This window comes from Schistocerca cancellata, chromosome 7 (assembly GCF_023864275.1).
Source record: "Schistocerca cancellata isolate TAMUIC-IGC-003103 chromosome 7, iqSchCanc2.1, whole genome shotgun sequence".
In the NCBI taxonomy this organism is placed as follows: Eukaryota; Metazoa; Arthropoda; class Insecta; order Orthoptera; family Acrididae; genus Schistocerca; species Schistocerca cancellata.
Genome location: NC_064632.1, coordinates 33,951,954 through 33,979,497, shown reverse-complemented (window position 1 = coordinate 33,979,497; position 27,544 = coordinate 33,951,954). Strand labels below are relative to the sequence as shown.

Genomic DNA, 27,544 nt, shown 5'->3' with positions numbered 1-27,544 from the left:
GAGTGTAGCAACGAAGTGATTTACGAACAGTCAGTATAGTGTCACATCTGCATTTGTTTGATTTTAAGTGGAGCTGCAGCATGCAGGTCAAGCAAGTGCTGCAATGGAGAGGAGTAATGCACGGGAAGCATGTTTTGCAACAAATTGTGGATAGTTAGCTTTCTTTTCTGAGGAGTTGTGTGAGCACTTGTGATACACCACAAATTCCTTCGTCATTCATTGTAACACACACACAAACTAAATATCATTCATCTTTTATCATTTTAAAAATAAAAGTGTCCCAAGAAAATTCTTTCATTCTATAGTTTAGTTAGTTGTTAAATTTGGTGACAATGTGGGGGAGCAGGGGGGGAGGGGGGGACTAGCTGATGTCTGATTGCACTCAAGGGTAATGGTGTAAGAACGGTTGGGAACCACTGCTCTACATGCTCCTGCCCTGTGCTGAAAGTTTCAAGTTCCTCACTGAGATACGACACTACCGATTTTTTATATAGTTTAGTGCTGCCGTAGTTCTATAAATGTTTATTATTTTCACCTCCAGTTATTTGCACTTTACAGCTGAAAGCTGACAATCATGTTGCTAGCTGTCGCTGATGTTCTTTCGCTGACTCTACTATAGTAGCAATGTTTTAGGTTTGCGTAGAAGGCAGGTTTCAGTTGACTTGTGGGTCTATCATTTGTGGTTGTCAAGCAACAGCAATACCAGTACACAAATATACCTACAGAACATACAACAAATTACATTTACTTGAGGAAATAAATGCCAACTGATTGAACATTCTTAGTAGGCCTACATAGTAGACAAATTACAATATAAGTGGGGAGGGGCATCTAAAGAGCATCATTCTGGAGCTTTAAATGGATTTGACAGAGTTTGTAACAGGTTCTGGCATATCAGAAGATTGCGATACCATGTGTCAGCTTTGACCCATCCAGCCATCAAGATGGAAGACACTCCTGTTTCAAGCTTGTACAATATGGTGACCATGCCATCATTCATTACATAAGTGAACAGGGTACTACGGAAGAATATGATTCCACCCATCTGCTTTGAACCATGATATCAATATGGCAGAAACAGCTACTTCAAGCGAATACAAAATGGCAACAATGACAGCACCACATATACATGCCAACAAACACAAACAAAAAATAAAAATGATACAATAATGTCTCACTCCAAAAGCACAATTATAGTGATGAGATAACTGTGGAAAAGTGGGGGTTTAGGATGGGAACAAGCTAAGCTAAATATAGAAAAGTAAAAAACACCACACCATCCCAAAACAAATAATATCCAAAAAAGAATTTAAATTACAACATCCTGCTACAACAACAAAACCACAGGAATCGGACACTTCTCTTGACCTTCATACCTCAACTGCACCTACCGATATCAAAGAACCAACATCTACAACACCGAAAAGTGTAAGCAAACATTTCCCTTGAGCTATATAGCTCAACTGCAGCTATCAACACCAAAAAGCCAACACCTACAACTCCAAAACGCAAAATCTCTTGACCTATACAGCTCAACTCCAGCTAACAATACCAAAGCACCAACACCTACAACTCCGAAAAGTGGAACCAAAACCCCAACAACTCAAAAACCCCAACTTCCCATATTCACTACATCTATTAAAACACAACTGATCTACTATAAATATACAACAGACAAAACATAACATTTACTGTAGAAAAAAACGAAACAAAAATTACTTTCCAACAAAAGCCTCTGGCAATACCATCAGGTTGACCACCACACGCACAGATGCATGCATGCGCACACACACACACACACACACACACACACACACACACACACACACACACACACACTTGGCCTACATCCTCTCCACAGTACAAAAAAAAACACGTGAAAAATACAAAAATTCTCAAGGCACTCTTCCACCAACAATACTCATCTCAGTGAGACTGCATGTTAGAAGAGCACCTCTTCCCCCTCCCTATAACTGATTTAATTGCACTCCAAAACCCCTCTGGCCTGGTAGTGCAAACCCCAGTGTCATATTCCTTAAACTCAATACTGTGGTTAAGATTGTAGCCCATCTTCCCCAAACTCCTGTAAGACAAATATGCATCAGAAATTACAGTACTACCCTCCTGAATATATTCCTCAATCAGACACACAGTTCCCTCTTACTACAACCCTGCAAAACTTGAAAAAAATAATCACCATGCACACCCCCTGAGATAATGGACACCCCCCCCCCCCCCACACACACACACCAATCCAACAACTGCCCCTCCCATACTTCCTCATACCAAAATGTGATTCATCAATTTCAACAACAGCCCCAACCCACCCAACTTCACCCTATACTTCATGTATTCCGAACAAACCTCTCAACAAAATGAAAACCAATCCAAGGCAGTTCTCTCACTCGCATCAGTCTCAAGCACACAAAAACTGACCGAGGACCAATAGCAAAAATAATAAGTAGGCCTAACCAAGACAATCTGCCTCATGGCCAACCTAGATTTATCAAACCAGGTACCACATCTTGTCAACCGCCAGATACTGCTGTGCTGACAATGCCACATATAAGTGTCCCTGGTCCGAGCTGACGGAACTCTAATCAACCTCATGTTGTTACCACAAATGTGAAACCTAACACACTCAGCATCAAGACCAAATATCTGCAGAAACTTTATGACGAACATTATATCACCACCCAATGCAGAATGTAATGATACACTCACAAACTTCACTGTCATATCCACACCTTACAAAAAGGCAATAAAAAGCATACTTCTTTCTGCACAACAAACCCCAAAGTAATCAGACGTAACAAAGACATAAAACACATAAACAAAAAAAACTTCATAACTCACTGAAAACATTTCCACAACTCAGGTTACTGCACCAACTACCTAAACTAAAAGCATAGTAACACGATGACAATCAAAACGCAAATGAACAACGTGTGGCATTCTATCCAGAGGGATTCCCGGTTTGGGAACTCTTAAACTGGCCATTCAACAGATTGTAATGACATGTTATTTTTGCTATTGCTAGATTTGTATGTTGACTGACTTTGTTTGGTAAGTATGTTTTTATGATTTTATTTTTTGGGTCAACTGAAGCTACTCATACCAGATGCCAGCTTTGTCCAGTATGTTAATGTTGGTGTAGAGTGGAACATCGTACATGTACAAACAAGAAGAAAACAGAACATTGCAATATTTGTTTCTCATCGTTATTAGTTATTGTGGTGACAGATTGGTCTGTAACAAAGCCCAGGCTCTATGTTAGAATGGAAGATGACAGTTAGGCTTTGTGTTGGTGAAGTCAACAAATGTGAATAAGAAATCTTAGACGCCATGACAAACTGATCCATAGCACAGCCAGACACAACAGATTGTCCTATGTGATTACCAAGTACTGTACCTCCACAATCACAATCTCTGTCTTTGTGGACCAATAACTTCAACCTCTTACTTGGAACATAACTCGTACATAAAAGACACTAACCATTTCCTCTACTGACTCTTCAGAGTTCCTGTAACTTTACCAAGCAGTTCCCTGATCATCACAGTCGTTCCCTCTACAATGACATCCCAAATGTCCGTGGCCTTCCCACCGTTCAACATTACCTTTCCCTACACCCGACTGACTCCTTCCTATATTCTCACCCCCCCAATTACTTCTCCTTTGAAGATATCACCAACAAACAAATTTTCAATACAATTATAGGCAGCCACATGGCACCATCCTGCTCATGGGTCACAAACAAAATTCTTCCTAGCCACCCAGAATCCCAAACCCCTCACCTGGCTTAGATTCACTGCTAGCATCTTCATGATTTGGACTGAGAGTTAGCAGAACCTATTTACCTCAGACCCTAAACACCTCCACCATTTGCTTCATCTGGTCATTCTCATATTACATCACTTTCTCAATATCGAACTGTGTTTTACAGATGTCTCCAGCAGGACCTCTATCCACATCAAACCTACCAACCAACTTCCATTTCAACAGCTGCTATCCATTCCAAACCAAGCACGTAGCCTAAGCACCCACAACCAATGCAGCTGCAGTAACGAACAGCCCCTCTTCAAATATGCCAAGGGCCAAATTGAGACCTTTGCAGGCTGAAATTACTCTCCCCACCTTATCCCCCGAGAAATTTTAAAAATTAGAAAGCCTCATTTAGGACTTCAAACACTGTATTTCAGACAATTGTTGTTGTTGTGGTCTTCAGTCCTGAGACTGGTTTGATGCAGCTCTCCATGCTACTCTATCCTGTGCAAGCTTCTTCATCTCCCAGTACCTACTGCAACCTACATCCTTCAGAATCTGCTTAGTGTATTCATCTCTTGGTCTCCCCCTACGATTTTTACCCTCCACACTGCCCTCCAATACTAAATTTGTGATCCCTTGATGCCTTAGAACATGTCCTACCAACCGATCCCTTCTTCTGGTCAAGCTGTGCCACAAACTTCTCTTCTCCCCAATCCTATTCAATACTTCCTCATTAGTTATGTGATCTACCCATCTAATCTTCAGCATTCTTCTGTAACACCACATTTCAAAAGCTTCTATTCTCTTCTTGTCCAAACTATTTACCGTCCATGTTTCACTTCCATACATGGCTACACTCCATACAAATACTTTCAGAAATGACTTCCTGACACTTAAATCTATACTCGATGTTAACAAATTTCTCTTCTTCAGAAATGCTTTCCTTGCCATTGCCAGTCTACATTTTATATCCTCTCTACTTCGACCATCATCAGTTATTTTGCTCCCCAAATAGCAAAACTCCTTTACTACTTTAAGTGTCTCATTTCCTAATCTAATTCCCTCAGCATCACCCGACTTAATTCCACTATATTCCATTATCCTCGTTTTGCTTTTGTTGATGTTCATCTTATATCCTCCCTTCAAGATACCATCCATTCCGTTCAACTGCTCTTCCAAGTCCTTTGCTGTCTCTGACAGAATTACAATGTCATCGACAAACCTCAAAGTTTTTATTTCTTCTCCATGGATTTTAATACCTACTCCAAATTTTTCTTTTGTTTCCTTTACTGCTTGCTCAATATACAGATTGAATAACATCGGGGAGAGGCTACAACACTGTCTCACTCCCTTCCCAACCACTGCTTCCCTTTCGTACCCCTCGACTCTTATAACTGCCATCTGGTTTCTGTACAAATTGTTTATAGCCTTTCGCTCCCTGTATTTTACCCCTGCCACCTTCAGAATTTGAAAGAGAGTATTCCAGTCAACATTGTCAAAAGCTTTCTCTAAGTCTACAAGTGCTAGAAACATAGGTTTGCCTTTCCTTAATCTTTCTTCTAAGATAAGTCGTAAGGTCAGTATTGCCTCACGTGTTCCAGTATTTCTACGGAATCCAAACTGATCTTCCCCGAGGTTGGCTTCTACTAGTTTTTCCATTTGTCTGTAAAGAATTCGTGTTAGTATTTTGCTTATTAAACTGATTGATTCAGACACTTAACACTCCTAAATAAAGAAGATTGCCTAGGAATAAAAACAACCGTAAATGAAGAAATTAGGTCAAGTGGAAAATGCTAAAAATTAGATTAGTAAATGTCAAGGATGATTTAGAAACACTTCTGTAATTCTCCAAAACAGATGCCTTGAACTTTGTGACATAACGTGGTTTGAAAGTAGTTTTATTTTAATCTTTAAGCTAAAACAAGCAGAATGAAAAATTTTCATCACTCAGCGTAACTCATCTTAGTAAGCCTTAGTGACAAAAATCATTCGCAGACAGGTTTACTATGTACTCAGGAAGGAAATCTATAAAAATTTTAGAGCATACGATTATAAAAATGTAAATAGTATCCATTATGATTTTTCTTTAAACAAAGAATTGTAATCATTCCATGTAGGCTTTCGCATCAGTAAACTCTTCCGGGCTAAGTTGCCGTGGTCGATCTGTAGAAGAAGTTCTACAGATCGACCACGGCAACTTAGCCCGGAAGAGTTTACTGATAAAGAATTGCAAATTGTCTATTTCCATAATTTTTTAGTTATTTCCCATAACTCCATAATTAAGGTGATAACTCAGTGACAGTTATGGACAAACCATAATAGGCCTAGTTGGCATTTCTGTCATTCAACCCCTGCTCCCAGCCCCTTGCCCCATGGCTCATATCCATAGACTTGATCCATACATCCTCCCCACTACCACCTATTCCAAGCCTGTAACAGGAATATTCGATACCAACAAACGGAGGGCCAGCTGGGAAAGCAGCTATGTGGTGTAGCAGCTTAGATGCAACCGCTGTGCGGCTTTCTATGTACACATGATCACTATCAAGCTGTCTGTCCACATGAAAGTCCAAACTGTGGCCAAGAGACAGCTGGATCACCCAGTTGCCAAGCATGCCACACAGCGTGGTGTGTTTTACTTTAACAACTTCAAGTGAGAATTCCTCTACAACACATCCTCGGAAATGCCCTGGCCACAGCTTTTGCTAGTCCTTGTCCCCAAACTGTCTATCCCCAGAGTACACCTTCATTGTCCTTTCCCCCTCTCTGGGTCTCTTCTCTCCTATAACCCCCACCCTTCCCTCCCCCTCAATGCCCACTTCCACATTCTTTCTGTGCCCACAAATATTCCTGCCTTTCTCCTTCTTTCTCCCTTCCACATCCCCCCTACACAGCCTCCCATTGGTACTCGTTATGTCTAACCACAAAAGTAATAAGCCCACCTTATCAAGTTTCTATCAGAAAGGGGATCCCAAACTATGATCTCCATAACTGTAATGAAAATTTGCTTGTAAATATGAAATAGTTTCAGATAAATTACATAGCTGTAAACAAATAATTTTTTTCTTCCTTCTTTCTTAACATCGCAGATCACAGTATGTACATCATGCTGCACACATAAATAAGTAACGTCCTGCCAGAGGATAGACTTACTACGTGGATCCAAAAGATTCATTAATACTTACCTTGTTCTCAATGTTTCTGAATAAAGTGTAATTTTCTACTTAAATAAACTTGTTGTTTGGGTTGATGGAAGCAAGAAATATAGCCATTCTCAAAAAACGGAAGGGGGATTAATAAATAAATAAATAAAAGTACACTAATGTATCAATACATATTTACAACTAGAAGTTTGAATGCGCGTGTTTATATATCTACAACAAAAAACACGAAAGATTTCGGCAGAATGACTGGCCATTATGGTCATATGTAAATATTAATAAAAAGACTCGGCAGACATCATGTAAATCACTGACCAAAACAAACAAATTGTCACTGTTTCATGAGAGAACTGGGCATAATTTATTGGACTTTCGTCTACGTTTCACTTAATAAAATTTTCATGTATACATAGTTACTTACTGAAACAAGAAACCGCTTACAAAAGCAACTCCCAAAACACTGAGAGCAAAGTAATTGCGTATTTTATATAGAGGTGTACCTCTCGTTCTTCTTGGTTTTTGCAGTTCACTAACCATTTCCTTCGGCTTACAGTGAATATTGTAAATTTTAAATGCACTATTATTAAAGGTTCTCCGATGAAACTTCACGATATCTTTACAGATGTCACGTAAAACACCCAATTCTTCTTTACTATACAATAAGACGTTAGGGTTTTTACAAATTTATTGTCCACTTCTTTCAAAATCTCCTGTTTGAACCTCGGCTGCCCTCCCACTACATTCGCACAAGCCTGCGTCAACAACTAGTAACAAAAGACACTCGAATGAGTTCCATCAGTTTGGATACCATCTTTGTTGTGTTTGTTTTCTATACAAAGTTGTGGATCATGTTTGTACGCAGTGTTTCACGAATTTTATCATTTTTGCCCGAACGAAGCACCTAGTCAAGAAAATGTTGTCGACATGTACGATTTGGTAATTACAATTTATATTTATGTGGGATAATTAAGAGTTGGTTTGTTGCGTTAGATTGTCTGGTACAGTAATTAATTATGAAAAGTAGCTTTGTATTGCGACGTAGCTTCAAATACAGTATATCTTGAACATTATTTATAAAACCAGGCGCAAATCGGCTAAGCTAAGTACAAGTTCTAATTGCTAGGCAGCGCTTCTCCCGATAATATTATTTGCTGACATATAAGCTTAAACCTCGCGAGTAGCAGGCTCATGTCATTTATAGATATTCGAAAACAGTCTTACCAATGAGTACTTATAAATTTAAGATAGCGCTGGAATCTTTTAACTCTGCAGTGCAGATTTTTTTTTACTGAAATCTGACAGTAAATTCATAATCCTAACACGCGTAGAACAGGTTTGCAGCAGCAGGCAGAAAATTAATAGCGGTTTACAATAACAGGCATACGACGACTTCTGGGTTATCCAACTTTCTCCATGTTAACGTAAAGGGAGTGTGTTTTCTTTTCTATATGAAATAGCCAGTTGAGACATATTTGTAATGAGGCATAGAGAACCACGAAGCAACATACCATAAGAATTCATGTGTCTAGGACACCGTGGCGAAAACCTGACATTATTGTATTACCTAGAAACCTATTTAACGCCCAAGTAATGTTTGTTATTGATGAATGTCGTTAAATTGTAAACTTGTATATTTATTGAGATGATGTCATCGCATTTTCACTCGCTCTGTTATTGACTCTTCCCAACACATGTAGGATGGCTTACAAATGACCAAACATAATAAAAATTTTGCTGTGTACTGATACCAGCAGTGACATATAGTGTCAAGTTACATCATTGTCATTAACTTCTAATGGCTTTGGCTTGTTCTTGCAACTGCCTTTCTATATTTTTATATCCACTACAATTTCCTATCTTAGCCTACTCTTTGATGCCTCCTGTATTTTTTCCATCAAATGTATTTGTTAATAACTTATTGCGTGTCAAGTTGAATTTCCTTTTTTCACCAGTTCCAGAGAGATTACAATGCTCATTAATTTCTTCAAAACTTTTTCATTAGGCTGGTTTTTTCCCCCCTAGAGTGATAGTGCTCCCTCCCCCAGAAATCGTGATGTTTATGACAGACCCATCTCTTGTGTTGACTGAGGTCTTGGTTAGGTGGGAAGATGATAATTTGGTTGACAGTTGGCAAAGACAATGAATGTGAATGTTAAATAAAGGTCGTGGTAACACATTAATCTGTAAGGTAACTTGTCTATGTTCACACCATATAAATGCACTTTCCATTACAAAAAACTAAAACAGCAAGGTAAATTTAGAAAACCTATATTACATAATTTACAGATTTCTCTTGAATGTTGTGGTATGTAGGCTACCTATGTTGTACATAAACCACAAAATATGCAAGATGGGTCCACTATGTAACTTATACCGATATTCTTTGTCTTGGATTGCTTCTCATTAGCCTTCGCTAAAGCCAAATTCCCATTATTACCAAGCCCATTTTGCTCGTCATCTACAGTGTCCAGCTTGCACAGTCATACAGAACACTCAAGGTGATAATCTCAACAAATAGGTTTTTTTCTTTTCCAATCTGAACATTTTACTTGTCCTTGTTTCATTGAAGTCACTTCTTGCTGTTGCACATCTTTTTAAAATTTCCATGTGACTTCTGCTGTTGTGTGCCAAATTACAAGATTCGTCAACTTTTACTATTTTATTTACTTCACTTTTGGCGTCATGTATCCTCATCTTTCATTTGCTTCCTATCACAATGTTGTTTGTCTGGTGTTTCTTCCCCTGTTACTTTTAAGTTCAAAACTTTTTCAGAATTGTTGCAAATCAGCTATTTGTGTAATAGCATCTTGCAAATCGTATGCAATGAGTGGAAATTCTATCCACCTTAACTTTAGATAATTTTGCAGGTTAATTGAAGCCTTCAATGCTGCTTCATCAACTGCCATAATCATGAGACTGTTGTGTGTGAATAAATTGATCATTACTGGGCCACTCCATGCTTACAGATGTCACATGTGGACATGTTTTCAATAATATATTTAGAATAATAAGTTACATATATTTTTATTAATAACCAGAACAGATTAACACTCAACAGTCCTTCCCACCAAAGAACCCACAAGAACAAATGTTAGTTGGTACAGAGATAATTAATTGCACATCTTCATTATGGATATGAGAAAAGTGAGCCCCATTTTGTCAGATGACAACTTCAATTTTCTGTGAAACTGAATAAGTACAGGCGGTTGCCCCAAGTATGTAATATACTAGAAACTGTGTGTGGCAACAGTATATGGAAAAGATAGGTTGTTAAACACCACATAGATGATGCATTGAGTTGCAGGTAGGCACAGCGAAAAGAATATTAGAAATAAATAAGCTTTTGGACAGACTCCCTCCTCAGACATAGACCCCTCACACATTATTTAGTTAGTTAGTTAGTTGGCTGGGCAGTGGAAGTCGGAGATAGGGAGGAGGTAGAGAAGGACACACGAGACGAGGAGGTAGTGGGATAGTGTGAGGCAGGTCTTCCCACAGATGACTCAGCAGCTGCACAGCAAGACAAAAATAGTTCAAAGGGTATTCACACAACAACTCATACATACGTGGCTACTCCCTCCTTACCGTATTGTTTTTATCCTGTCCTGGACTTTTGATTGTTTGATGTAGAAACTATACACAACTTTTATAAATAATACAAAAACAATATTTTACGCAAAGTAAAGGAAAAACTTACCTGTTGCTGACTGATGTGTGGCACATAGAAACACACTACAGAAAACTGTTCATACTTCCTTTCAAGCTTTTGTCTGTTTCTAGTAGAATTACACACATTCATACACACAACCCCACAGGCACCCGAACACAAATGTCTATGGCCAACTGTTCCTTATCAATAGCAGTTGGCTTGCGATGTAGGTAGGGAGGAGGTAGAGAAGGACACACAGCTGCACAGCAAGACAAAAATAGTTCAAAGGATAGAGCATATAAAAGGTAGAGAGAGGAGGTGAAACGGTAAGTAAGAAGAGGAAGGCAGAGATGAGATGGAGACAGTTAGAGACGAGAGAAAAGGAGAAGGGTGAAAAAGGGATAAGGGAAAGAGGAGAGGGAGAGAATGCTCACATGGTGGGAGGAGGGGGGGGGGAGAAGGCAATACATGATCTGGGTGGGGAAGGAGCTGTGTGACCGAAGAGACAAGGGAAAAGGTAGTGTGAGGCAGTGGAAACAGCGTATCAGAGGTGTAGACAGGGGGACTGCCTGAGTACAGGCTATTTTGCAGAGACAATTCCCACAAGTCTAGTTCAGAGAAACTAGTCATGGAAAGGGGGAATCCAAATGACTTGCATAGTGAAACATATGTTGAAGTCATTTGTGTTCTGGTGCGCAGCATGTTTGGCAATTGGATGATCAAGTTTTCAGTTTTCCATAGTTCCGCAGTGGTCATTCGTGCAAATAGACTGTGCTGTACAGCACTTGCAGCATAGCTGATATACAACATGGCTAATTTCACACATGGCCCTGCCTTTTACTGTGTAGGAGATTGTTATGACTGGATAGTAATAGGAGGTGGGGAGGGGTGGGGGGTATGTAGGACAGGTCTTACACCTGGGTCGTCTGCAAGAGAATGACGCATGGGTTGCAGCACTGGGAGCATGATTGGAATAGGGATGGACAAGAATATTCTGTAGATTGAGTGGACAGTGGAACACAGCTTAGGGTGATGTGGTGGTAAGATGTAGTCAAAAACCTGCTGAAGGATGTGGCTGAGCTTTTCAAGACCACAGTGATTAGAGGGATGCTGGTTGGTGGCTGGTTAATAGGTTTGCTGGTGTCCAATGCGGAGATGGCATGGGAGATTTGTTTATTGATGAGCTGGTAGGTTACTGTAAGGTTATCAGTATATTTTGACAACTCCTGTGTTCCACTGCAAATTCGGCATCCATGGTGGTGATGCTGTAAGGAAGAAACTTTTTAACATGGAACAGATGTGTTTATTGAGCCATCTGAGAGATGGAGATCCGTATCTGAGTAGGTGGCTCGTTGACTTGAGAAAAGGATCAGGGGAAGTGTATTTGGGAGTATATGTTGAGATTGTGAAGGAAAGAGCAACAATTTTCCGTGGCAAAAGTCCATATCATCAAAGTGTCAAGAGGGAATCTGAACTGGACAAGGGGGTTTAGGTGCTGACTGGAGTGGAAGAATTCCTCCAGATGGCCCATAAATATGTTGGCATAGAATGGTGCCATGAGAGCATCCGTGACGACACTGTAATGGATTTGGCGTTCGGAAATGAGATAGTTGTAGGTCAGAATGTAGTTGCTAAGAGGATTTGGGAATTGTGTTTCATTCCTCTCATGATGTACATTTGCAATCCATTTGGTCTGCGTACAGGAGACATGTCAGAAATTTATAATACAGTTACAGTGATTTTTTTACATTAATAAATAATAGCACTACAATAAATAATAACACTATAAGGATATTTCTTGGAATATGTAACACATTGTACCCATCTTAAATTTCCAGTTTGTGAATTCATCCACTGAGTAATAACACTTTAGTGGCAGCACCTCATACAGCTGTCTTTTAGGTGAACCTAAATCCATCTGCATCAACTTGTTTCCTTCTAATTTATTACACATTTTCATTCACATGTGTTGAGGTCCCTGGGTATACTGTCTGAGGCGGTGGGTGGGGAGCATAAAATTTTCATTGTTTCTGGTATCATGTGAATGGACAAAATGGTTTCCCTCAAATAATTCATGTCTGGTGTACAAAAATATAATAATCTCATATATGTATAAAGATGGCAGAGTTAATATTTTAAGTTTTCTAAATAATGGTCGACATTGTTCTTTGTGATTTGCAGTGCACATATTTCAAATTATTTTTTTCTGTATTTTTAGTATAGTAGGTGAATATGGATTGGGGGGAAGGAATGAAAGAGGAAGCCGCCTTGTAGAATTTTGCACAGAGCATAACTTAATCATAGCCAACACTTGGTTCAAGAATCATAAAAGAAGGTTGTATACCTGGAAGAATCCTGGAGATACTAAAAGGTATCAGATAGATTATATAATGGTAAGACAGATTTAAGAACCAGGTTTTAAATTGTAAGACATTTCCTGGGGCAGATGTGGATTCTGACCACAATCTATTGGTTATGAACTGCAGATTGAAACTGAAGAAACTGCAAAAAGGTGGGAATTTAAGGAGATGGGACCTGGATAAACTGAAAGAACCAGAGGTTGTAGAGAGTTTCAGGGAGAGCATAAGGGAACAATTGACAGGAATGGGGGAAAGAAATACAGTCGAAGAAGAATGGGTAGCTCTGAGGTATGAAGTAGTGAAGGCAGCAGAGGATCAAGTAGGTAAAAAGACGAGGGCTAATAGAAATCCTTGGGTAACAGAAGAAATATTGAATTTAATTGATGAAAGGAGAAAATATAAAAATGCAGTAAATGAAGCAGGCAAAAAGGAATACAAACGTCTCAAAAATGATATCGACAGGAAGTGCAAAATGGCTAAGCAGGGATGGCTAGAGGACAAATGTAAGGATGTAGAGGCTTGTCTCACTAGGGGTAAGATAGATACTGCCTACAGGAAAATTAAAGAGACCTTTGGAGAGAAGAGAACCACTTGTATGAATATCAAGAGCTCAGATGGCAACCCAGTTCTAAGCAAAGAAGGGAAGGCAGAAAGGTGGAAGGAGTATATAGAGGGTTTATACAAGGGCGATGTACTTGAGGACAATATTATGGAAATGGAAGAGGATGTAGATGAAGACGAAATGGGAGATAAGATACTGCGTGAAGAGTTTGACAGAGCACTGAAAGACCTGAGTCGAAACAAGGCCCCGGGAGTAGACAACATTCCATTTGAACTACTGATGGCCTCGGGAGAGCCAGTCATGACAAAACTCTACCATCTGGTGAGCACGATGTATGAGACAGGCGAAATACCCTCAGACTTCAAGAAGAATATAATAATTCCAATCCCAAAGAAAGCAGGTGTTGACAGATGTGAAAATTACCGAACTATCAGTTTAATAAGTCACAGCTGCAAAATACTAACGCGAATTCTTTACAGACGAATGGAAAAACTGGTAGAAGCCGACCTCGGGGGAGATCAGTTTGGATTTCGTAGAAATGTTGGAACACGGGAAGCAATACTGACCTTACGACTTATCTTAGAAGAAAGATTAAGAAAAGGCAAACCTACGTTTCTAGCATTTGTAGACTTAGAGAAAGCTTTTGACAATGTTAACTGGAATACTCTCTTTCAAATTCTGAAGGTGGCAGGGGTAAAATACAGGGAGCGAAAGGTTATTTACAGTTTGTACAGAAACCAGATGGCAGTTATAAGAGTGGAGGGGCATGAAAGGGAAGCAGTGGTTGGGAAAGGAGTAAGACAGGGTTGTAGTCTCTCCCCGATGTTATTCAATCTGTATATTGAGCAAGCAGTAAAGGAAACAAAAGAAAAATTCGGAATAGGTATTAAAATTCATGGAGAAGAAGTAAAAACTTTGAGGTTTGCCGATGACATTGTAATTCTGTCAGAGACAGCAAAGGACTTGGAAGAGCAGTTGAACGGAATGGACAGTGTCTTGAAAGGAGGATATAAGATGAACATCAACAAAAGCAAAACGAGGATAATGGAATGTAGCCAAATTAAGTCGGGTGATGCTGAGGGAATTAGATTAGGAAATGAGACACTTAAAGTAGTAAAGGAGTTTTGCTATTTAGGGAGTAAAATAACCGATGATGGTCGAAGTAGAGAGGATATAAAATGTAGACTGGCAGTGGCAAGGAAAGCGTTTCTCAAGAAGAGGAATTTGTAACATCGAGTATAGATTTAAGTGTCAGGAAGTCGTTTCTGAAAGTATTTGTATGGAGTGTAGCCATGTATGGAAGTGAAACATGGACGATAACTAGTTTGGACAAGAAGAGAATAGAAGCTTTCGAAATGTGGTGCTACAGAAGAATGCTGAAGATTAGATGGGTAGATCACATAACTAATGAGGAGGTATTGAATAGGATTGGGGAGAAGAGAAGTTTGTGGCACAACTTAACTAGAAGAAGGGATCGGTTGGTAGGGCATGTTTTGAGGCATCAAGGGATCACAAATTTAGCATTGGAGGGCAGTGTGGAGGGTAAAAATCGTAGAGGGAGACCAAGAGATGAATACACTAAGCAGATTCAGAAGGATGTAGGTTGCAGTAGATACTGGGAGATGAAGAAGCTTGCACAGGATAGAGTAGCATGGAGAGCTGCATCAAACCAGTCTCAGGACTGAAGACCAGAACAACAACAACATTTTTAGTATCCACACTATGTTTGTCGAGTTACCCCAAAAAACAATACCATAATAATGGATTCAAAGTAGCTTGTATATGCTACTTTTCGTGTGTCCAAGTCAGTTGCAGTTGATAATATTTGCAATGCAAACATAAAGCTGCTCAGTTTGTTTGTCAGGTATTCAATATGTGCTGCCAGTTCAAATTTTGATCTACATTTAAAACTAAGAATTTGACAGAGTCAACTTCTTCTGCATCTTGGTTGTTGTGCACAATCGTAATCTGCTCACATTTTGACTGTTTGGTTTTCAACTGCATCGTGTGAGTCTTAGATATCTTTAGATGCAATCCATATAGCTGAAACCAAGTTTCTAAGCTACTGAGGACACTGATCACAGATTTGGGAATTTTTTCCAAATCCTGATCTTCAACTAAGACAGAAGTATCATCTGCAAACAGAACTGATGGGGAGCTGATATTTAATTGTAAGTCATTAACAGAGAAATAGTTGTTGTTGTTGTTGTTGTTGTTGTGGTCTTCAGTCCTGAGACTGGTTTGATGCAGCTCTCCATGCTACTCTATCCTGTGCAAGCTTCTTCATCTCCCAGTACCTACTGCAACCTACATCCTTCTGAATCTGCTTAGTGTATTCATCTCTTGGTCTCCCCCTACGATTTTTACCCTCCACGCTGCCCTCCAGTACTAAATTGGTGATCCCTTGATGCCTCAGAACATGTCCTACTAACCGATCCCTTCTTCTGGTCAAGTTGTGCCACAAACTTCTCTTCTCCCCAATCCTATTCAATACTTCCTCATTAGTTACGTGATCTACCCATCTAATCTTCAGCATTCTTCTGTAGCACCACATTTCGAAAGCTTCTATTCTCTTCTTGTCCAAACTATTTACCGTCCATGTTTCACTTCCATACATGGCTACACTCCATACAAATACTTTCAGAAATGACTTCCTGACACTTAAATCTATACTCGATGTTAACAAATTTCTCTTCTTCAGAAACGCTTTCCTTGCCATTGCCAGTCTACATTTTATATCCTCTCTACTTCGACCATCATCAGTTATTTTGCTCCCCAAATACCAAAACTCCTTTACTACTTTAAGTGTCTCATTTTCTAATCTAATTCCCTCAGCATCACCTGACTTAATTCGACTACATTCCATTATCCTCGTTTTGCTTTTGTTGATGTTCATCTTATATTCTCCCTTCAAGACACCATCCATTCCGTTCAACTGCTCTTCCAAGTCCTTTGCTGTCTCTGACAGAATTACAATGTCATCGGCGAACCTCAAAGTTTTTATTTCTTCTCCATGGATTTTAATACCTACTCCAAATTTTTCTTTTGTTTCCTTTACTGCTTGCTCAATATACAGATTGAATAACATCGGGGAGAGGCTACAACCCTGTCTTACTCCCTTCCCAACCACTGCTTCCCTTTCATGTCCCTCGACTCTTATAACTGCCATCTGGTTTCTGTACAAATTGTTTATAGCCTTTCGCTCCCTGTATTTTACCCCTGCCACCTTTAGAATTTGAAATAGAGTATTCCAGTCAACATTGTCAAAAGCTTTCTCTAAGTCTACAAATGCTAGAAACGTAGGTTTGCCTTTCCTTAATCTTTCTTCTAAGATAAGTCGTAAGGTCAGTATTGCCTCACGTGTTCCAGTATTTCTACAGAATCCAAACTGATCTTCCCCGAGGTCGGCTTCTACTAGTTTTTCCATTCGTCTGTAAAGAATTCGTGTTAGTACTTTGCAGCTGTGGCTTATTAAGCTGATTGTTCGGTAATTTTCACATCTGTCAACACCTGTTTTCTTTGGGATTGGAATTATTATATTCTTCTTGAAGTCTGAGGGTATTTTGCCTGTTTCATACATCTTGATCACCATCTGGTAGAGTTTTGTCAAGACTGGCTCTCCCAAGGCCGTCAGTAGTTCCAATGGAATGTTGTCTACTCCAGGGGCCTTGTTTCGACTCAGGTCTTTCAGTGCTCTGTCAAACTCTTCACGCAGTATCATATCTCCCATTTCATCTTCATCTACATCCTCTTCCATTTCCATAATATTGTCCTCAAGTGCATCGCCCTTGTATAGATCCTCTATATACTCCTTCCACCTTTCTGCTTTCCCTTCTTTGCTTAGAACTGGGTTTCCATCTGAGCTCTTGATGTTCATACAAGTGGTTCTCTTATCTCCAAAGGTCTCTTTAATTTTCCTGTAGGCAGTATCTATCTTACCCCTAGTGAGACAAGCCTCTACATCCTTACATTTGTCCTCTAGCCATCCCTGCTTAGCCATTTTGCACTTCCTGTCGATCTCATTTTTGAGACGTTTGTATTCTTTTTTGCCTGCTTCATTTACTGCATTTTTATATTTTCTCCTTTCATCAATTAAATTCAATATTTCTTCTGTTACCCAAGGATTTCTACTAGCCCTCGTCTTTTTACCTACTTGATCCTCTGCTGCCTTCACTACTTCATCCCTCAAAGCTACCCATTCTTCTTCTACTGTATTTCTTTCCCCCATTCCTGTCAATTGTTCCCTTATGCTCTCCCTGAAACTCTGTACAACCTCTGGCTCTTTCAGTTTATCCAGGTCCCATCTCCTTAAATTCCCACCTTTGTGCAGTTTCTTCAGTTTTAATCTACAGGTCATAACCAATAAATTGTGGTCAGAGTCCACATCTGCCCCTGGAAATGTCTTACAATTTAAAACCTGGTTCCTAAATCTCTGTCTTACCATTATATAATCTATCTGATACCTTTTAGTATCTCCAGGGTTCTTCCATGTATACAACCTTCTATCATGATTCTTAAACCAAGTGTTAGCTATGATTAAGTTGTGCTCTGTGCAAAATTCTACCAGGTGGCTTCCTCTTTCATTTCTTAGCCCCAATCCATATTCACCTACTACGTTTCCTTCTCTCCCTTTTCCTACACTCGAATTCCAGTCACCCATGACTATTAAATTTTCGTCTCCCTTCACTATCTGAATAACTTATTTTATTTCATCATACATTTCTTCAATTTCTTCGTCATCTGCAGAGCTAGTTGGCATATAAACTTGTACTACTGTAGTAGGTGTGGGCTTCGTATCTATCTTGGCCACAATAATGCGTTCACTATGCTGTTTGTAGTAGCTTACCCACATTCCTATTTTCCTATTCATTATTAAACCTACTCCTGCATTACCCCTATTTGACTTTGTGTTTATAACCCTGTAGTCACCTGACCAGAAGCCTTGTTCCTCCTGCCACCGAACTTCACTAATTCCCACTATATCTAACTTTAACCTATCCATTTCCCTTTTTAAATTTTCTAACCTACCTGCCCGATTAAGGGATCTGACATTCCACGCTCCGATCCGTAGAACGCCAGTTTTCTTTCTCCTGATAACGACATCCTCTTGAGTAGTCCCCGCCCGGAGATCCGAATGGGGGACTATTTTACCTCCGGGAATATTTTACCCAAGAGGACGCCATCATCATTTAATCATACAGTAAAGCTGCATGCCCTCGGGAAAAATTACGGCCGTAGTTTCCCCTTGCTTTCAGCCGTTCGCAGTACCAGCACAGCAAGGCCGTTTTGGTTATTGTTACAAGGCCAGATCAGTCAATCATCCAGACTGTTGCCCTTGAAACTACTGAAAAGGCTGCTGCCCCTCTTCAGGAACCATACGTTTGTCTGGCCTCTCAACAGATACCCCTCCGTTGTGGTTGTACCTACGGTACGGCTATCTGTATCGCTGAGGCACGCAAGCCTCTCCACCAACGGCAAGGTCCATGGTTCATGGGGAGGAGAGAAATAGTACTGGGCCTAATATGGAGCCTTCTGGAACACCCTGAGTTATTTTTTTCCAGTCAGATAATAAGTTTGTAAACAAGGGTTAGGAAAGAGGTAGTATATCAAGAGGGCATTGTGAAAGATTGTGTTCCACAGCAGCAAGGCTAAGGGCAAGGAGGATGTTAGTGTAAAAGGACGTCGCATCTACAGTGACTATCAGTAAGTCTTGTAGTAATGCAACAGAAACTGTGGAAAGGCAGTGGAGGAAATGAGTGGTGTCCTGATGTAGGATGGGTTGTCGTGAGAAAACTATTCATACTAGCTGTCAAGCTCTTCTTCTTTCTCTAGTAGAAGTACATGCATTTACATAACCAACTACATAGACAGCCAAATTCTCATGCCTGTGACCACAGCAAGACTAACTGTTGCTTACCAATAGCAGCTGCCTAGGTGATTGAAGTCGGGAGGGAGTGGGAAGTACACGAGGCAAGGACATGGTAGTAGAATAATGTGAGGCAGGTATTTCCGCAGTGTCTGCACAACAAGATGAAAGTAGTCCAGAGGGTAGAGTGTATAAGAGGTAGGAGGGTGGTGACGGAGGGGGGGGGGGGGGGGAGGAGAGAGGGAGAGAGAGGAATTGTTGGAGAGAACAGTACATGAGCTGGATGGGGAGCAGTGTTGTGGATAAAAGGGAGAAAGGAAAAGGTAAAGTGAGGCAGTTGGAAACAGGTTAGCGAAGGTTTAGTTCAGGAAGATTCTGAGAGTGCAGGATATACTAGAGAGACAATTCCCACCGACATAGTTCAGAAGGGCTCCCATTCAACCCTGTGTCAGCAAAATCTGTTAAAATGATAAGACTTCATTCTTCAAGGCTTTTTTTCAATTGGCACAGGTGTCAGCTTTGATGCTTGGCAGTGGAGTGATGAACTGAAAGATTCAAAATTTTTATGACCAGTTCTTCAGTCAGTTCATCCATAGTCATCTGATTCATGTCAAGAATATCCCAATCCCCGTGAAACCACTGCCTGAAGACAACTGCGCTGTCAGGATCGTGTTCATTGAAAACTTGTTCCAAGAAAGTTTCCAGTAACAATTTTCCTGGGCAGTTTTCACAATGATGGAGCATACATTCCTTTGATTCTGGGATGCACACCATTTGTAGTCATCTTCAGTTGACTGGCTGCTAGCATTATCTTTAAATTTTGGTGGATAGTAGACACACATACAGAATGTATTCCATATGCACCAACTCTCACACACGATTTTGGGCATAATCTACAGAACTGTGAGCAGCCAATTTCAGATTCACTTTGCTCACGATATTCAACAAACACCACCTTCAAATTGCTGAGCGACAAGTATTTTTGCTTCTAGCTTTGGCTACATTTATTCAAGTGGAAATATGTTCTTTCTTTCCAGGACACATTCAGTCGCATTCTTCACCCTCAAAAAATTGTGTAACTCTTTCTCTTAGGAACAGGTAAAATTCCTTGTTCTCCTTTTTGAACCAAGTATTTAGTAACTTTGAACTGCTCCATTGTCATCTTTATAGACCAACCTTGTGGCACCAGTGTTAAGATTTGTATTTTTTCTGATTGATTCACTGTGTGTAGCTTCTGCTTCATGTCTTTGATGAGTTTATTGAGGTCTTTACAATTTGTGCATAGTTGTTTAGTACTTTGGTTCAACAGACTTTGACAATCAATATTGCAAGCTATGGCAAGCTGTTCAACAATAATTTCCTGTGCCTCACTAATCTTACGCTTCGCGTAGCTGCACTGATCCCGTGTGCTTATTCATTGAAACTGAAAAGATGCCTATGGCTAACAGAGTTGTGTTCATACTTTCAGAGACTTCCATACAGCAGTAGGGTCATCAGAATCTGTGGATCTGGTTTTGTTCAGTTGCTTCAGATGAAATTTCTTTCTGCAAAAAAGTACATAACTTCTGGCCAGGCCTAACACTAACTCTCAGCAGATCCAGCATCTTCTCTGCAGCAGCCACTGGAATTTGGTCACAAATCTTTTTCAAAATTCAGACTTGGTCAATAGCAAGGCCACAATATGAAGACATGTCCGTGATTTGTCATGTAAGTTTAGTTCACTTTGTCTTTATATCATTTTGATCTCCTGCACTATACTCCTTGAAAAACTTTGGAAAGTCCTTTGTGGAAGTGTAGGTTATCAGATGGCAGTCAGAAAAGTCATGCGGACAGCTGCCAGTAGCACGTGGCAAAAATTCAGCTAACATTCAAATTCAAATCAAATGCAGTTGAATATAATTACTTCAGATGAAATCTGCAATATGTAAATTGAAATGTATTATGAGTATTTAGGTTAATAAATACATGTATATATAAACAACAATGTGTGACCTACTTACCATATGTAAAATACCACAAAGATACAAACAGTTACACAAGAAATTCATAAAACAATAAGATATCCATAGTGAAAATGCGAGAACTGTAAAGTCTCTCATAAGATTCCTAGTCAGTGAAACATGAAATTTTACACTCCTTTAATATCCAAAGATGGCCAAATGTATTTACACTGTCACAGTAGCATATCTGTAGCACCAGGAACCTGAAACAATACTGACTACTTAGTGGAAACATGTGGATTCTGAATTTCTCTCAGAAATATTCTCGCGTATGAAGTTTCAAATTTTACCATTAGTTTTAATTACATTTTGCATGCAGTTATAGTCAGTTGATAACGAATCAGGTGGGGAAATCATAATTCATTTTTTTTTTGATACCACAGAAACTTATCTCATTTGTGGAGTCCTGCAGCCATCCTAGAAACTCAAACCCCAGTGTAAATAGACATTATTCATGTACTAAAAAACTTGCTCTTTGCAAAATAACACGACATATAGATCTTTTGCTGGTGAGTGGCTCGCCCTCAAAGTAGAGTCCAAATCTGTTGCGACAAAATTTGGTGGGAATTTCGCCATGAATTAACAACTGAACAGCCAAGTGTACTACTTTTTTGAATATACCTCTACACTTTATGCTAAAAATTGCCACGATGTGCCAGATTTCACTCTTATCTGGAACTAGGGTCAAAATTGGCTCTTTCTGCAGCAACGCACATTAACCAGATGATAACCTGTTAAACATAGGCCTATCACTTTTGAACTGAAGAACAATGAACCGTAAAATTTTGCACAGCTGCATTTTTGATTTGGGGCTACTTTACTGCAACATATCCAGAAATTTGGAGAGGGTCAAGTGGGAGCCTTCTATGAGTTTCTGGTGATTTGACGTGGAATGACCTGTGGGAGCATTGTACCCAGCCACACTGGGGCATCCAGTAGGGAGACGTGGGGCATTGGGTTTTTGGAGTAGGTAAAAGTTTGGAGTATGGGGATGGGGTGCCAAAGGAGGGTGCTGATGTGAAGAGAGAAGATGGTTTATTACCTCCAGAGTCGTAATCTTCATGACTTATGTAATTATGGTGATTTTGCATTGTCTTATCATGCACTGTTCTTCCTCATGTTACAACACGTTTTATTTACTAATTACTCTCTAGGGTTTGCCAACCTTACTGAGAAATCGAATTTGGCATGATGTCTTCATACACTTACATTATGCTTCATATGCTGGGATGGAGGGATTTAAGGCGGATGTAAGTCATAAAATTTTGAAATGTGCTTGTTTAGGTCTGGATTTTCAGAACACTATTCCCTGTCTGTGGCTCCTTAACTAACATGACATCTTTCGTCACATGTGATTTCCAACTGACATCATTTGTCAAATAAGACTCTCGTATTTTCGGTTTGCTTCTTCATTTATCTCAGTCCATGCATTCTCGGAGGTTTTTTGCTATAAAAGAATACATATTGCGTCAATCCACGTAGGTTTTTAATGAATTTAACAAGAGCCACCTTCTCTTACTTTGGTTCTTCAGCAGAACTTTCTGGATTCACTTAAGAGCTGTTGCCAAGTATAGTGTGCATTTGTAGGACACTAACGGAGATGACAGTTGATAAAAACAGAAAACACCTTCCTTCTTCGTTTCTCTGTATCTTCTCTGATGGTCAGCATGTTTTAGGTGTTGCATTGTAAATTTTATCTGTTCTGTCCTCTGTTTCCTCATTTTGTCTGGATCAGTCCTCAGTTTTTGCCTCTATTTCAGAACGTAATCCTTTGATTCCATTCTGCAAAAGTTAAATTTAATAATCAAACATGGTGGTTTTTATGTAATTTTTCGCTTAAGTGATCTTAAGATTTCTTGACAAATCAACTGTTCTCATTGCTGTCAGGTGTCCTCATCTGTGTGCAGTTGTTTTCAGAATATGATATTCAGACAGCATACCTTGTCGTCATCTTCGGGTGGCACCTGTAAAATGACTGTCTTAGCTACATCAGCCTCCTTTATACTCTTACCACTGTTCAACCCATTCTCTCACTACCTGGCTACACACCACATCGGGTGGAGTGGTGTGGGGTTGTGATGCAATCGCCAAATGGTGAGCGCGATCTCCTTTCTCTCATTGTTTCTCCTGACCCTATCAGGAGGGGATGTCGCCATCGGCTAATATGACTTCAGTTGGCTGAGAGCTGGGCCCCACCCGTTACTGAGAGGGCAGTCTTCGTCTGTATTGATCAAGCCATCAGCCGCTCACATTTCAGCAGCCTCCTTTAGAACACAGCTCAAAAGGACGAAGTCTGCCTTAGCACTTCCATTTGTTCATATTTAATTGAGACCCAGTAGCTACGCATTATTCCACATAAAAGATTTGATCAAGGGTGGCGCGTTTCCTGTGTTCCAAGCAACCTTCTTTGACTGTCTGCACATTCTGTCCAATACTGCTTTACCACATTTGCATGGAGTAGAGAAGTCACCTGGTTTACGGAAGGCCAAGTCATCTTTCTCTTACCTAATAGAGCACACATTTGTGAAGGTGAACAGAAAACACATTTAATGTTATGTTGAGCCAAGATTATGCCAATTTTGTTTAATAATTTGCTGTAGTACAGCGAATACGCCATTGTTTTATCCTTCTCATTGTGTTCTACTTGCTGGGCCTGTACCTTCTGCCTAAAAGTGTATCTGATTTGTCTATCACCTTATCCATTCGTCTTGAATATGTCCTTAAAATGACCAAGCTTTCAGCCCCACAGTGACTATCCTCTTTAAATCATTTTCGCATTTACATTTTCTCTCTTCAGGAGCCACTATTCTGAACAAAAATGTGAAATTGCCATGGGGTGCCTTTTGTCACTGGTTGAGGTAAAATTATGCATGGAGGATTTCAAGAGGAAGCTCTAAAAAAAGCTGCAGTGAAGTTCAAATGCTTTTTCAGATATATTTGTGAGACATTTGTGGTGTGGCCACACAGGAGTGGAAGGCTCAGGAGTTCCTCCAACAACTGAGCTCTCTGCACCCCATCATCGAATTCACTGTGGATGTGAAAGAGAATGCCGAGCTCCCTTTTTGGGTGTCCAGTCAAATGCAAAATGGACAGCACTATGGAACAAAGTGTGTAGGGAATAGTTACCCACACCGATTTGTATCTTCATGACTCCAGCTGCCATCATCCTTCACAGCTTGAGGATGTGCTGCGTACACTGGCCCACAGGGCCCATGCAAAATCTGTTGAAGAAAGCCAACCTGCCAAGGAAGCCCATCTGCCTTTAAAATAGCTGCACACATGACAGGCATGTATGGTCAAGTGTTTTGCTTAAGTCCTTAACGCATAAACGCATCCACACAGCTCAAGCATGCTTGTACAAGCATCAGTTCATACCTGACATACGTTGAACTCAGACAGCAATGCTGTCACTTGTCTGGTCTAAGAAAGCAAAAGATTTTACAATGATATGGAATTTCCTGCATGTTGCTGGCTGCAGTGATGTAAAGGATATTTCAGCTGCAAGTGGCTCATTTTATTTTAATTACAAACATACTCATAGAATGGTTCTACTTGCCACAGCAGATGTTAGTTATAGATTTATTGTATTCTATTTAAACACAGATGGCAGAATGGTGGTGGTCTTCAGAGCAGAGATTTTTTTGGGAGACTTTAACAAGTCACTGAGCATTCAAAATAGACTGAAGTCGCAAATAGTTCACAGAAACTGCTACATGTATTCGTGGAAGATGATGCTTTTACTTTGAGGACTGATATGTTAGAAACATTCACTCTGAGTGACTGTGTAGGAAAAAACATCACAGTGACTGTTTATGCAGAGGACATTTTATTAAGCATGTTTTGTCATTTTTGCAGCATTCTTTAGGATTTTCACACCATGAAAATCTGGAAGCAAGCCACATTGATAAAGTAAAAAAAGTAAAAAACTGTTGCTTTACATTATCATTTAATGACCACTATGGGTCAAACATATACTCCTTGTGGTTCTCTAAATTGTGATGACATGAAGTACAGCATAATAAATAAATGCTGGCATAAAATTAGATAATTTTGCGGGAGTATTTCACTTGATGCTAAACGCTTTAAACCGTTCATGAACTAATTTGTAAATGAAGATGAGGTTCCTCAGCCATAAAACTTTGTGCATTAATAAAACAAAATTACATATTAACATTCTGTATAAACAAATAAAGGCAAATATCTTTAATTCTAACAGTGCTATTGTAACTTAACTCCTGGCATTCTTGAATACTTATATAACTTTCTTCAAAATTAGTTGCAAATCATCTGGATGTCTCTTGCTCATACAGAAAGCTAAACAAATGAATATACCACAGCATTGGTTTGTATAGCTTGAGGTGCAGCAGCCCCTAATTCATAACTACTGTTCATTGCCCCCCCCCCCCCCAAAAAAAAAAAAAATGGTAATTTGATCTCAGTGAATTTATCTTTTTCATTACTATATCTTTCTCCACTGCGGAATAAATTGTCTTATATGTAACAAGAAGCTGATCATAGCAGCCTTCCTTTATCATGATATACCATTGATTTGATGTTCTACAGGGAAAGCTGCCATCCATAAGCACAAATCTTCCAGCAATTTGAAGTTGATACATTTCAGATTGCCCCACATGACCACTATGAAAATCATCTCACAACTGATGTATCCCTGTACAAGTGCCCCTATTTTTAGTACACACACTCAAATGTGCACATATTAGTATGCTTGTGCAAGCTTGCATACATGAAAGTCGATCAAACGATTTGAATGGCCATGATGCTTTCCCAAATTCATCGTACACATGCTCAAGCAAGCTTACATGAAACACTTGATTTTGTGTGCCTGCCAAGCATATAGTAATGTGTAGTCTGCTCTAGAGCATATTAAAGAAGAAAAAATATGGCATGAGATAAATCTGACCTCCTTTGAGGCAGAAGGTACAGATCCAGCAAATAGAACAAAACAAGTTGGGTAAGACAGTGGTATACAGTGTGCAGTATTAGATATGGTGGAAGATGACTTCGGGTTCTATTGAGCAAAATACCTGGAACACAGTAGACGTACCAATCTGAAACAGTCAACAAAATCTGCATTTGTGGAACACTGCATCGCTACAAAGAGTCAGTGATATATGAATAAATGGAAATAATAAGACAGACGTAACTGTTTTGGTATTGTGTTTTAAAGGAGTCTGTTGAAATACACATGTGGTGAATGGCCTAATCAATAGAGACAGTGGCTTCACTCTCAGTAAAGCGAGAGATGCAGCCATCAGCCAGTTGAAATTTCAATGTTGGCTGAAGATCACTTCCACCCTCTCTGTAACACACCACCTGATGTGGAGTGAGGGAAGAGGTAGAGAGCGATAAGAGTATAAAGAAGGCTGCAATATAACAAAGGTGCTCATTCTTAAGTATCACCTGGAATTGATGGCTAGGTACATGGTTGGAATATTTTGTTTTGGACACCTGAGAGCAATATAAACAGTAGATTCACGAGGAAAGCTTAAGATCTCACATAAGTTTTCTCAAATGGGATGAGTCTTACTGAGCTGGTTTCGCTTTGCAACAGGAAAGAATGTGTCGTCAACTCTCTTACTCTCTTGATGATCGCATTCAGGAGGACAATGGGTCAAACCATGTCCAGCCATCCTGATTTCGGTTTTCTATGATTTCCCTAAATTTCTTCAGGCAAATGCTGGGATGGTTCCTTTGCAAGGGCATGACTGACTTTCTTTGCCATTCTTTCCTAATCCGATGGGACCAATGACCTCGCTGTTTGGTCCCCTCCCCTCAAATCAACCAATCAACTAACTACATGATGAAGTACTGTGACAGGGTATAATGCAAACATTCCTGAGGATTGACCATCATATACAAGTAAATACCACTGGATTGTATGTAGAGCAAGTCTGGTTCCTGTAAGAGAAAGAATCCGGTAAACACATTGGCGACTGGTTACAACATATAATAATTGCCCACACTCCACTTAGCGATTGCTTGTTTACTGTTGTTTGATTGATTGGAGTTCGTTAATGCTGTCTCTTTGGCTCAGGTATACCACTCACAAATAGTGCTACAACCAAACAAGGCTCCATGTTCGAATGTCTGACAATAAAAGGGTAAGAGCTACAAGAAGAGCATCGATGAACCATAAGCAATATTTTGAGGAAAAAGGTC

General features: G+C 39.7%; 2 protein-coding genes across 7 annotated transcripts in view; one reads left to right on the top strand and one right to left on the bottom strand.

The window, feature by feature from the left end:
* Positions 1 to 7,695, bottom strand: part of LOC126092530 (uncharacterized) — a 205,691-nt gene extending 197,996 nt beyond the window's left edge. Inside the window, exon 1 of one of the 2 annotated variants that reach the window (XM_049908158.1) lies at positions 7,428 to 7,695. The gene's annotated coding sequence lies outside the window, so the exon portion shown is untranslated. Of the gene's footprint in view, positions 1 to 7,348 lie in introns of both variants that reach the window. The other variant, XM_049908157.1, reaches the window with a different exon arrangement.
* Positions 7,696 to 7,725: 30 nt separating this feature from the next.
* Positions 7,726 to 27,544, top strand: part of LOC126092531 (fibroblast growth factor receptor substrate 2) — a 51,331-nt gene continuing 31,512 nt past the window's right edge. For 2 of the 5 annotated variants that reach the window (XM_049908163.1, XM_049908161.1), the window contains exons 1-2: positions 7,739 to 7,863; positions 20,833 to 21,071. The gene's annotated coding sequence lies outside the window, so the exon portion shown is untranslated. Of the gene's footprint in view, positions 7,864 to 20,832; positions 21,072 to 27,544 lie in introns of all 5 variants that reach the window. The other 3 variants (XM_049908160.1, XM_049908159.1, XM_049908162.1) reach the window with 3 other exon arrangements.